Consider the following 11,964-nt stretch of genomic DNA (forward strand, 5'->3'; position numbering starts at 1 on the left):
TCTCACATCTTCCCATGCCAGCTTGAATTTTTTAGAAATTGAATTATGGCTTCATATATCAACTCCTTTTTTCTGTTTTTATTTTTTCATGTGCTTTTTTGGTTCATTTCTTCTTATTTTCTTTAGGTTAGTTTTGTGTTTTATTGGTTCCCCCCCCACCCCCCAATTTCCTGACTTGAAATCTAGTTCAGACTTTCTGCAAGGGTGGGATGTATACTGATGTTGGTACCCCAGTGATTGCAGGTGATTAATTAACATTGATCAGTATCTCACTTTTTATTTTCTTCCAGCCCTACCCATTTTTNCTATGTTTCCCTTCTCTTCATCAATGAAACTGATTTTCCATTTGCAGCCATAATAAAATTATATTTTTATTTAAATAAAATGTACATCTATTTGAAATAAAAAACTATATTACAAAGGTGTTATGCAATAATTGAAATTTGGGAAACAATGGCTAGTTCCTTTATTTCATTACTTAATGAAATTGTAATGTGAATACCTTTGAGTTAATCATTGACACTATATATTTTCTCTTTTCTTTTTTTTTTACAAATAGTTTACTGTCAAGTTGGTTTCCATATAACATCCAGTGCTNCATTTCCCCCCTTCTTCTCCCCTGTGGTCCTCCGTTAAGTTCCTCCTAATCCTCCTATACGTGCAAACATATGGTATTTGTCCTTCTCTGCCTGACTTATTTCGCTCAGCATAACACCCTCAAGGTCCATCCATGTTGCTACACAAGGCCAGATTTCATTTTTTCTCATTGCCATGTAGTATTCGTATTCCATCATATAGATAAACCACATCTTCTTGATCCATTCATCCGTTGATGGACTGACACTATATATTTTCATTTTCAGATACAACCTTTTATCCATGTGAAAGAAGTTTTTTAAAATTTTATGTAGAGGTAGGTTTTCTTTTTTTTAACCTTGAGCTTTGTCTATAATAATATTGACCTGCTTTCTTCTTGTTGATATTTGTGTGGTTTGTTTGTGTTTCTATTTTTTTTTTACTTTCTGTTCAAGTCATAACTTGATGTCTTGCCATGAGCCAACTGAAAAATGCAATGGTTTTCTCTTTCCTCTGTTCCAAATCTCAACAGCTTGTTGCCAAAATTGATAGTACCTTTTGATTTTTATCAATCTAAATATACTCATTATCCTAAGTAAAGACTTTGAAAATTCTAATTTAGGATACCTCCAAGTTCAAGAGATTACTAGGAAAGAAGCTTGGTAGGAAAGTTGGAAGATTTGGCTATAGAAGTCTTCCAGGAAAAGAGAGCAAAGAGCAAATATGAGATATAAGTTAGTAAAGTTAGAGAAACAGTCCATTATGTGCAACATCTCAATAATTTTGGAAAACAAAGTGGAAGAAACCATTGAACAAAGAAATTTAAGAAAATATCTTAAAACCAGCAGACATGGATTTTCAGAATAAAAGTCTATCAAGTGCACAGAACAATTGGGAACAGAGGAAATAATAAGTCACGTCACTGAGAAATGTTAGAACATGGGGAGCAAAGAGAAGAGTGTCCAGAGAGAAACATAAATGAGCCACGTACAGAGGACGGGGAATCTTTGCTACTTCTCAACCACAACATCGGAGGGTAGAGGACAGTTGATTGATGTCTTTGAATTGCTGAAAGAAAATTATTTCCAACTTAAAATTCTATACCCAGAAGCACCTGGGTGGTTCAGTCGGTTGAGCATCTGACTTCAACTCAGGTCATGATCTCACTGCTCGTGGGTTTGAGCGCCACATCGGGCTCCATGTTGACAGCTCAGAGCCTGGACCCTGCTTGGGATTCTGTGTCTCCCTCTCTCTCTGCCCCTCTCTGACTGGTACTCTGTCTCTCTCTCTCTTTCTCTCTCCAAATAAATAAACTTAAAATTTTTTAATAAATAAAAATAAATTCCTTTCTTCTGCTCCTTTCTGGCTTTAGAAAACTTCCATTTCGTACAGCTTCCTGGAGCTTTCCTCTTCTTGGAGCTAGATGGGATCCTGCCTGATTATGAATCATTAAACAAAGTCTATTTGTTTAATTGAACAAATTGAGCAAAGAGAACAACCATTGCAGATTGAAGCAAATCAGAAGCCCCAGGAGTTATTTCTTCCGGAATAGAAAATGTTTAAAGCCTTGAATACATTCATAAGAGATTTAGATGATTGTGGGAGAATTTGGAAATTGAATTTCTGATAAGTCTTAGAAAATTCAGCAAAGAAAAACAATGCAACTATTAAACCAAGAAATAAAAATAGTTCTATTTTTCAAGAAAGGAAAAATAATCATTATTACACTTGAATAGTCATAGACATAATACATCAAATGTTGAATATTGACCTAACCGAAATTATGATGTAATATAAAAAGAATAAAGAGATGAAAACAGGGGCACCTGGGTGGCTCAGTTGGTTAGGCATCTGATTTCGGCTCAGGTCATGATATCACAGTTCGTGGGTTCAAGCCCCACGTCAGGCTCTGTGCTGACAGCTAGCTCAGAGCCTGGAGCCTGCTTCAGAGTCTGTGTCTCCCTCTCTCTCTGCCCCTCCCCTGCTCACGCTGTCTCTCTCTCTCAGAAATAAATAAAACATTTTTAAAAATTAAAAAAAATAAACCTGACTGACCTTGCATCCCACTTCAACTACCTTCCCATTTCTAGGACATATTGTATTTATTCACCATCTTCACATCTTCACCCCTCATTCTCTCTTCAGTGAGAGGGCCTGCCTCAGTCACAGGCTGCCTTCAGTCCCCATCACTCCACTGATGACTGCTCTTGTCAAGGACACCAATGCCTTGCACTAACCAAGGGTGCAAGTTCAATGGACAGTTTTCTACATTTTCAGCAATATTGATGCAATTGACACAGTTTTCCCTTGGAAATATCTTTCTTGATCTTTGTAATTTTGAGCTCTCTCTCCCCTTATTTCATTGGCTACTTCTTCACACTATTTTTTGCCAGCTCTTCACTTGTAAATGAGGAAGTGACCCAGGTCTCAATGCGCGATGATCTTTCCTTTCTCTTCCTTTAAAAATTCTAACAGCTACCATATAGAGGGTTGAGTTAACCACACTCTTAACTTAATAGCGCATTATAGACTATAAAGCCCATTCATATTTGATTTCAATATTTTTTCCTTTTCTATTCATCCCCAACACTTTTTCTACTTTTAGCCTCTAGAAAACTACTGTAATGTGTTTTTTTCTATCATTTCATTCATATATATTCTTATAAAATATGTACAGTTTTGCACATTTTACAAATTTTATGTAAATAGCAATGAAATACACATGCTATTATTCTCTTTCTCAGCCATCTTCCTAGTCATTCCTCTATCACAAGGTGAGTTATCCCTTCACGTGATTTTCAATATCACCTTCATGCTTATGTACAGATGCCTCCAAACTTATTTTTCCAGCCTAGATTATCCCTCTGTGTTCCAGATTTATGTACCCAACTACATACTTAATATCCCTATTTAGTTACGTAACTCAATACTCATATCTCAAACTTATCCCAAAGGATAAGTCTTAGCTGCCATTGCCCCTACCCATCCTTCGATACGTAGTAAACAGTACCAACAGTTACTCAAGCTAGAAACCTGAGAGTCTTCTTTGATTCCTGAACTCTGCTCCCATTCCCCAAGAAATGCAGACACTATGACCAATTTACCTACTAATCCTGGCCATTCTACCTCAAAATTATATCTTGAGTCCATCTACTTTCCACCCCATTCACTTCCACTAGTATTTATTTGGAAATGAAATAAGTAAATAAATAAATCAGGTTTCAAATAATAGTAAACTTCTCATAATAGGAAAGGCAATAAAGGAAAAACGCAGAAAGATGTTTACAGAAGGATGGAGGGGGCCCTTCTTTTTTTTTTTTTTTAAATTTTTTTTTTTAAATGTTTTATTTATTTCTAGGAGAGAGAGAGAGACAGCGTGAGCAGGGGAGGGTCAGAGAGAGAGGGAGTCACAGACTGAAACAGGCTCCAGGCTCTGAGCTGGCAGTCAGCACAGAGCCCGACGCGGGGCTCGAACCCACGAACCGCAAGATCATGAACCAAGCGAAAGTCGGACGCTTAACCGACTAAGCCACCCAGGCGCCCCAAGGGGGCCCTTCTTTTGTGCAGAATGATAAACCTCAGGATGTTGTGTTCGAGCTGAGACCTGAGCACTGAGAGCTAGCCATGCAAAGACAGAGGAGCATGCCAGGCAACAGCTGCAAGTGTAAAGGCCCTGGTGAAATGAATAAACAATTATTGAGCAAGCTGCATTCGTCAAACGAAGTGAGTTAATCTATCAGAATGACAAAAACGGAGGAGAAAATATTGTATTAATTAATCTCTGCTAAATTTTATTTTTCTAAACTTTTATTCTTCCCAATAATACTGATTTGTGAGGTTTATGAACGTATGCAGAGAGAGATGGAAATAGTGTCTCTTGTAAAGCATACTATAAAGTACGTTTCTCTTGAAATCATTTTGTTAGAAAGGACCTATTTTAGGGACTAACAGGTAACTGAATCCCAATGAGACTGAATTGCAGCTGCTCATGAACCCACCGGTTACCTCATAAATCCCTAGCTTGTCCCACAGCCTCCAGTTCTTCGTGCTCAGAGGATGGGAGAAAACCAGGTTCTTCATTTCTCCTCATGCTCAAGAAAGCCCTCCAGAGAATGAAGAAGGTGTGATCATCTTTAACCTTCCTGAGGCCTCTCGAAGGCAACCCTTTCTACCTGACTTTCTTATGGATAGCTAACCATGTAGTTTTATAATCAATAGATTATAACTGTAGTTTTATAATCCATAAACTTTGTTTAAGCTTTTGATACCCTGTTCTCTTACCAGACACCCAGGACCCTCATGCTATCTTTCAGTTTCCAAAAGTCATAAGCTATGACGTTCTACCCAAATCCGTTTTCCCCTGCCCAGCCTTATACAGAAAGTTAATTATCTCTTCCTTCTTACAATCCAAGGGACATCAAATCCACCTTATTCAGATATTATTACAAAATGTAGCTACTTTATACATTCAAACTTCATTTAGATTTGGATTATCAAAGAAAGAAAAAGAAAGAAAGAAAAGGCAAGCTGTGACTTGAAAACTGTCACCTCAGGAGAAGAAGTCCTGTAGTATGGACTGTCCCTATTACAGGGACTAGGGGTTCCTGGGGGTTAGCAGTTCAAAGTAATTTTATCTATTCCACTGAGAGTGAAATGAGGAAAGAGTGGGACTTACAAATAATAACAATCATCATTGCCTGTCAGTCTATCAGCATGTTGTTTAAAGGCTGTATAGAAATGCATGATTCATTATTAATCCCTTTTATCTCTTTTACTTGCTTGATACATGTTTCTTTGCCCATAACAGGAAATCAAGCTGACCCACCTCATAAATAATCTAGAAATGTCATAGAACAACAGCTATCAGTATCCTCATAGTTGATCTCAATGTCATAGATCATTGTTTTAATTATATCATTTGTGAGGTAGGCCAATAAAGTCATTCATAAGAGTTTAAGTATTAATTTAAAAGTTATTTTTTAAATAATTAAGTGAGATGCAATGTTATTCAGATAATGATATACTAGCAGATGTGCTTCTTTGAATAGAAGAGAGAGGATATGTTTCCAGCTATTAAAAAGAGAATTATGTATAAACTTCAGGATCTGTGCCCAACTGCCAATATGAGTATTTCCATGACCATTTGTCTTCCAGGTGAATAACATTCAAAATGGGCACATCGCATGTTGTATAAAAAAAGTTTTGAATCCCTAGGCTGGAAGAGGGCAAATAGAATAAGGCTCACTAGCTTGGTCTCTTCTGGACCCACATAGACACTGAGGGAACAACAATTCTAGAGACAGATTCTAATTTTGCCCATCAAATAAGTGCTGGAACACCCACAGGTAAAAAGGAAGAAGCAAAAGTAAATCCTCTCTACAGAATTATACTAATATCTTAGGCTTCAAACTACTCCTACTTTTTTCTTTCAAATATAATTTTGAGCACTCAGTTTGAAATGTGTACATGGGCATTAGAGATCATGGGTACCCGTCGCCCTGCCAAAATAAATAAGTAACCAGCGACACAAACCCACAATAAGAATTATAGACACAGACCCTAAGGCAATCATCTTTGATATGTTAAGTTACAAAAGACAAGCTTGAGAATTGGGGGAAGGATACTAGAAAATAAACATTATACAGTAGATATGAAAAAGAACCCAATAAAAATTCCAGAACTAAAAATTGTAATAGTCAAAATTAAGACCTCCCTAGATGGGTTTATCAGGTGATTAGACACAGAAGAAAAGAGAATTGATAAATTGGGAAATATTAAAAGAGACTATACATAACAAAGTACAAATAGACAAAAAATAAAAATAAAGATGAAAGCATAAACAATGTGGAAATCTAAACAATATTTGAAGAGGTAGTGGCTGAGAATATTCTAGAATTGATGAAAGAAACCAGTCCACATATTTAAGAAACCAAATGATTCCCTATTAAGGTACATAATCTTTACCTGCCTCCATCTGTGCAAGATTAGAGAAAACCAAAGACTCAAGTTAAAAGATGAAGATTGTGGATCGGATTTTTAAAATATTTAAATGAATGCTGTTCACAAAAGGCCACATTAAAAACATACAGATATGAGATAGTTAAATCAAAAAGATAAAACATGTAAATGCTAAACAAATACAGAAAAGTAACATGAATATCAGACAATTAAACTTCAAAGTAAAAATCATATCCTGAGATGAAAAGGTTGTTTCATAATGATAAAAGCTGTATTTTGCCAGTAACATAGCAATTTTAAATGTGGATTGTTCCATGTAGGGAAAAATTCTGAGGAAACAGACAAATGCCAATCAAGGGTGAGATTGTTAACACACCTCTTTCAATAATTGACCAAACGAGCTAACCAAAATTCAGTAAGGATACTCAAGTTTTGAACACATAAGATTTGACCTAATGAATATGTATAGGAAAATGTACACAATAACTGAGAGCATACACTTTTTCAGGCACAAGCAAAGCATTTATATAAGCTTACCTTTTGCAGACCTATTGTCTGACCACAGTGAAATTTTGCTGAAAACCAATACCAGTAGGATAACTAGGAAATCCTATCTACCTAGAATAGAAGAAATGTACTTCTATTCCATTGAATTGTGGGACTAGCGAGCACAGTAAGACAATCATTCAAATGATAGGAAAGAAAAGAAAAGAAAAATACACTACCATTATGATTATGGTAGGAAAAAAACCTAAAAGAATATACAGATTATGAATATTAATAAGAATTTTGCAGTGTTGCTGGATACAAACTCAACAGACAAAAATTAATTATATTTCTATATATCATCGACAGCAGAAAATGAATTTAAAGATATCATTTAAAATAAAATGAAAAAAAATAATTACCTAGAAATAAACCTAACAAGAGAGGGGCAAATCTTCTTTGAGGGAAAGTATAAAATGGGGGAGATTCTGGAGAAGACCCAAACAAAGGGAGAGATAAGTCATGTTTCTGGATTGAAAAACACAATATGCCAAATAGGGTATGCTTTCCAGATAGAAAGTATCTCAGTAAAAAATCTCAATAAGGTTCTTTGTTTCTGTTTCTGTTTTTGTTTGTTTTTGGTGGAATTCACTGAAATGCAAAACACTAATAGTCAAGAAATGATTGAAGAAAAACAAAGTGGGTGAAATTGCTGAAAATATCAGGGTTTATTTCATTTTATTTTATTATTATTTTTTAAACTTTTATTTGAGAAGGAGAAAGAGACAGAGAGAGCACGTGGGGGAGGGGCAGAGAGGGAGAGAGAGTCTCAAGAAGGCTCCCTACTGTCAGCGTGGGGCCTGAGGTGGGGTTCAAACTCAAGAACCATGAGATCATGACCTGAGCCCAAACCAAAAACCAGATGCTTAACTGCAGAGCCACCGAGGCGACCCTATTTTATTTTATCTTAAACGTTTACTTATTTTCAGAAAGAAAAGGATAGAGAACGAGCAGGGGAGGGGCAGAGAGTCAGGGAGAGAATCCCAAGCAGGTTCCACACTGTCAGCACAGAGCCGACATGGGGCTCGAACCCACAAGCCATGAGATAATGACCTGAGCCAAAACCAAGTGTTGGACACTTAACCGACGGAGTCACCCAGGCACCCCTATCAAGGTTTATTTGAAAGCTATAGTAATTTGGCCGTGGCATTGGTCCCGGCAGAGACACGTGCAGAGTAGATGGAACAGAATAAATTAGAAACCTGGAACCAGACCCCCCCCTACGTGAACACTGCCACTATGACAAAGGCAAGAGGGAAAAGTCTTTTCACTCGATAGTGCTGGGGATATTGTGTGTTCATTTGGAAAAGAAAATGAAATTGGGGCTACGGAAAAGTTTATAAAACATGACATAAAGCAAAAGCCGCAAAGAAAGGCTGTTCAATTTTCACGTAGCAAAATTAAGACTATCTTTTCAGGGAAAGGCCAAAATGGCAGAGCAGCATGGAAGGTTCTTGCGTCTCTTGTTCCTGAAATGCAGCTAGATCAACAACAAACCATTTTGCAACCTAGAAAATTGATCTGCGGATTAACTCAACAATCTGCCTAACTTGAGCCACAGAACTCGGCAGGTACACAGTGTGGAGGGGTGAACTGGAGGAGAGAGAAGCTGGGGAGGGTAGGGAGCTGTTTTTGCTTGTGGAGAGAGGACAGTGTGGGGGCAGGGGTGAGTACAGGAAAAGCACTCAGCCTAAAAGCAGCTGAAGAGAAAGAGAATGAGCGGAAACACTCATAAGGGAATTAACAAGAAAGGGAGAAAGAAGAGGGTTTGAATATCATTAAGACTCTATAAAGAGGGAGAGTGCAGAAGCTGAAATTCTGCAGCTTGATACCTGGCAGAGCTCTGGTGGGAAGGATGAATCCCCAAGAGCAGACAGCAAGGTCCAAGGGGTCCTCAGGCCACACAGGGAGAGGCGGTTCCCCTGCTGAGAGGGCATTTGGGAGAGGCTGTGGGGCCCTCCCTTAACTCCCTGGCAAAGTTCCCAGCGGACCCTGTGAACAGCCATGTTTGCTGGTGTTGGATCAAGGACATTAGAGATGGTGAAGCCTGGCACCAGATGTGTGTTGTGATTTATCATAATCCCTGAAACACTGCTGCTATGTGATCACACAAACTTTTTCTGAGGCGGGCTGGCACCCAGCCCCAGTCTCTGGGCATCTGCAGTATCGTAGTTGTGCAAATGTTCCTGGGGGCGGGCCAGCACTGGCCATTGCCCTGGGAGACCCTCCCCCCAGAGGGTCAGAATGGGTCAAAGCCACAAGGCCGTCAGAAGTGAGAGGTTTGGAAACACGGCCCCATCTGAGATAAAACTGAAAAAGAAGGTGCCGCCTGGCAGGCTGATGATTTGGTCGCAGACAAGATAGAAGCAGGGTGTTGACGGTGGCTGGAGACAAAGAGGGGTGCTTGATTGCTGGTGCACAAGAGCCCACAGTTCTGATACCAGAGGCTGGGTAGCTGGGTGAGGCCATATTCACCTCTCGTGCGCATGCACGTACAAGCATACGTGTGTCACAACAATCACCGCAGTAGGAGAAGCAGCACTCTTTAGTGGAAAATAGAGCCATTACACCAGGCCCCGTCCAACTGCACCTACCACGCTGTAGAGGAACAACATAAGTCTCTCTGCCTGCTTTGTTTACAGACTAGAAAATGCTTCATAGTTTGACTTCTAGGAGACACTGGACATAATTCCAATCATATTCAATTCTGTTTGCCAGTCCATCTACTCAAAATGTATTTTCTTTTTCTTTTCTTTTCTTTTCTTAGCCTTGAATATAGAAAGAGAAAATAATTTATTTTTATTTTCCGTTTTTATCAGAAAGATTTTCCTTTCCTTTTTTCTACCATATTTTCTACTTTTTTGTAAATTTTTTATTCTAGTTTACTTTCATCAGTTCATTTTATTCTATCTTATTGTATTCATTTTTAAATTTTTTCAAGTGTTATCCTTTTTTTTTTTTTTTTAATTCTATCAAGCTCCTTTCAACAACCAGACAAAAACACATGTAGGATCTAGCATACTTTATTTGATGTTTTGCTTTGTTTTGTTTTAATTTTTAGTTTTTATTAATTCTTTTTCTTCCTCCAAAATGATGAAATGAAGGAATTCACCCCCAAAGAAAGAAAGGAAGAAATGGTAGCCAGAGACTTAATCAACACAGATACAAGCAAGATGTCTGGACGAGAACTTAGAATCACAGTGACAAGAATACTAGCTGAAGTTGACAAAAGCCTAGAATCCCTTTCTGTGAAAATAAAAGAAGTTAAATCTACCCAGGATGAAATTTAAAATGTTACAACTGCAATGGGATCTTTTTTTTTTTAACTTTTTATGTCTTTATTTTATTTTGAGAGAGAGAGAGAGTGTGAGCAGGTAAGGAGCAGAGAGAGAAGGAGACACAGAATCTGAAGCAGGCTCAAGGCTCTGAGCTATCAGCACAGAGCCCAACGCGGGGCTTGAACCCACAGACTGTGAGATCATGACTTGATCCAAAATCAGACACTTAACCGACTGAGCCACCCACGCGTCCCTGCAATGGGATATTGAATGTATGCCACGACGACAAGGGTAGGATGAAGCAGAGCAGAGAATCAACAATATAGAAGACAAACATAGATAACAATGAAGCAGACAAAAGAGGGAAACTAAGGCAAAAGATCATGATATAAGAGTTAGAGAACTCAGTGACTCATTAAAAAGGAATAACCTCTAAATCATAGGGGTCCCAGAAGATAAAGAGAGAGAAAAGGGTAGAAGGTTTATGTGAGCAAATCATAGCAGAAAACTATCCTAACCTGGGGAAAGACAGAGACATCAAAATCCAGGAAGCACAGAAGACTCGCATTAGGTTCAACAAAAACCAACCATCAATAAAGCATATCATAGTCAAATTCAAAAAATACTCAGGCAAGGAGAGAATTATGAAAGTACCAAGGGAAAAAATTTCTTAACCTACAAGGGAAGACAGATCAGATTCACAGCAGACCTATCCACAGAAACGGGGCAGTCCAGAAAGGAGTGACAGGATATATTCATTGTGCTGAATCAGAAAACTGTGCAGCCAAGAATTCTTTATCCCACAAGGCTGTCATTCAAAATAGAAGGAGAGATAAAAAGTTTCCCAGAAAAAAACAAAAAACAAAAAACTAAAGGAGTTTTTGACCACTAAACCAGCCTTGCAAGAAATTTTAAGGGGGACTTTCTGAAGGGAGAAAAGACAAAACAAGAAAGCAAAACAAAACAAAACAAGACCAAAGGCAACAAAGACAAGAAAGGACCAGAGAACATCACCAGAAACTCCAACTCTATAGGCAACACAATGGCAATAAAGTCATATCTTTCAGTACTCACTCTAAATGCCAATGAACTAAATGCTTCAATCAAAAGACATAGGGCAACAGAATGGATAAAAAAACAAGATACACCTATATGCTGTTTACAAGAGACCCATTTTAGACCTAAAGTCACCTTCAGATTGAAAGTAAGGGGATGGAGAACCATCTATCATGCTAATGGTTGCCAAGAGAATGCTATAGTATCTATAACAGACAATAAATATGGTATTCCATATTTATACTAGACAATCTAGATTTTAAAATAAAGACTGCAATAAGAGATGAAGAAGAACATTATACCATAATTAAGGCATCTAGCCACGAAGAAGACCTAAGAATTGTAAATACCTATGCCCCCAAAGTGAAGCACCCAAATATATAAACAATCACAAACACACAGAAACTCATTGACAATAATACCATCATAGCAGGGGACTTCAACATGCCACTTACAGCAATGGACAGATCATCTAAACAGAAAATTAACAAGGAAACAATGGCTTTGAATGACACACTGGACCAAATGGACTTAACAGATATATTCAGAG

General features: G+C 37.9%; 1 long non-coding RNA gene across 1 annotated transcript; it reads left to right on the plus strand.

The window, feature by feature from the left end:
- Positions 1-8,504: 8,504 nt before the first annotated feature.
- LOC144229716 (uncharacterized) lies at positions 8,505-10,353 on the plus strand. Its single transcript, XR_013334569.1, has 2 exons — positions 8,505-8,651; positions 10,185-10,353. It is a non-coding gene; the product is annotated as an uncharacterized LOC144229716 (long non-coding RNA).
- Positions 10,354-11,964: the final 1,611 nt, after the last annotated feature.

The sequence above is a fragment of the Crocuta crocuta genome, unplaced genomic scaffold (assembly GCF_008692635.1).
Source record: "Crocuta crocuta isolate KB4526 unplaced genomic scaffold, BGI_CrCroc_1.0 scaffold243, whole genome shotgun sequence".
Taxonomy (NCBI): Eukaryota; Metazoa; Chordata; class Mammalia; order Carnivora; family Hyaenidae; genus Crocuta; species Crocuta crocuta.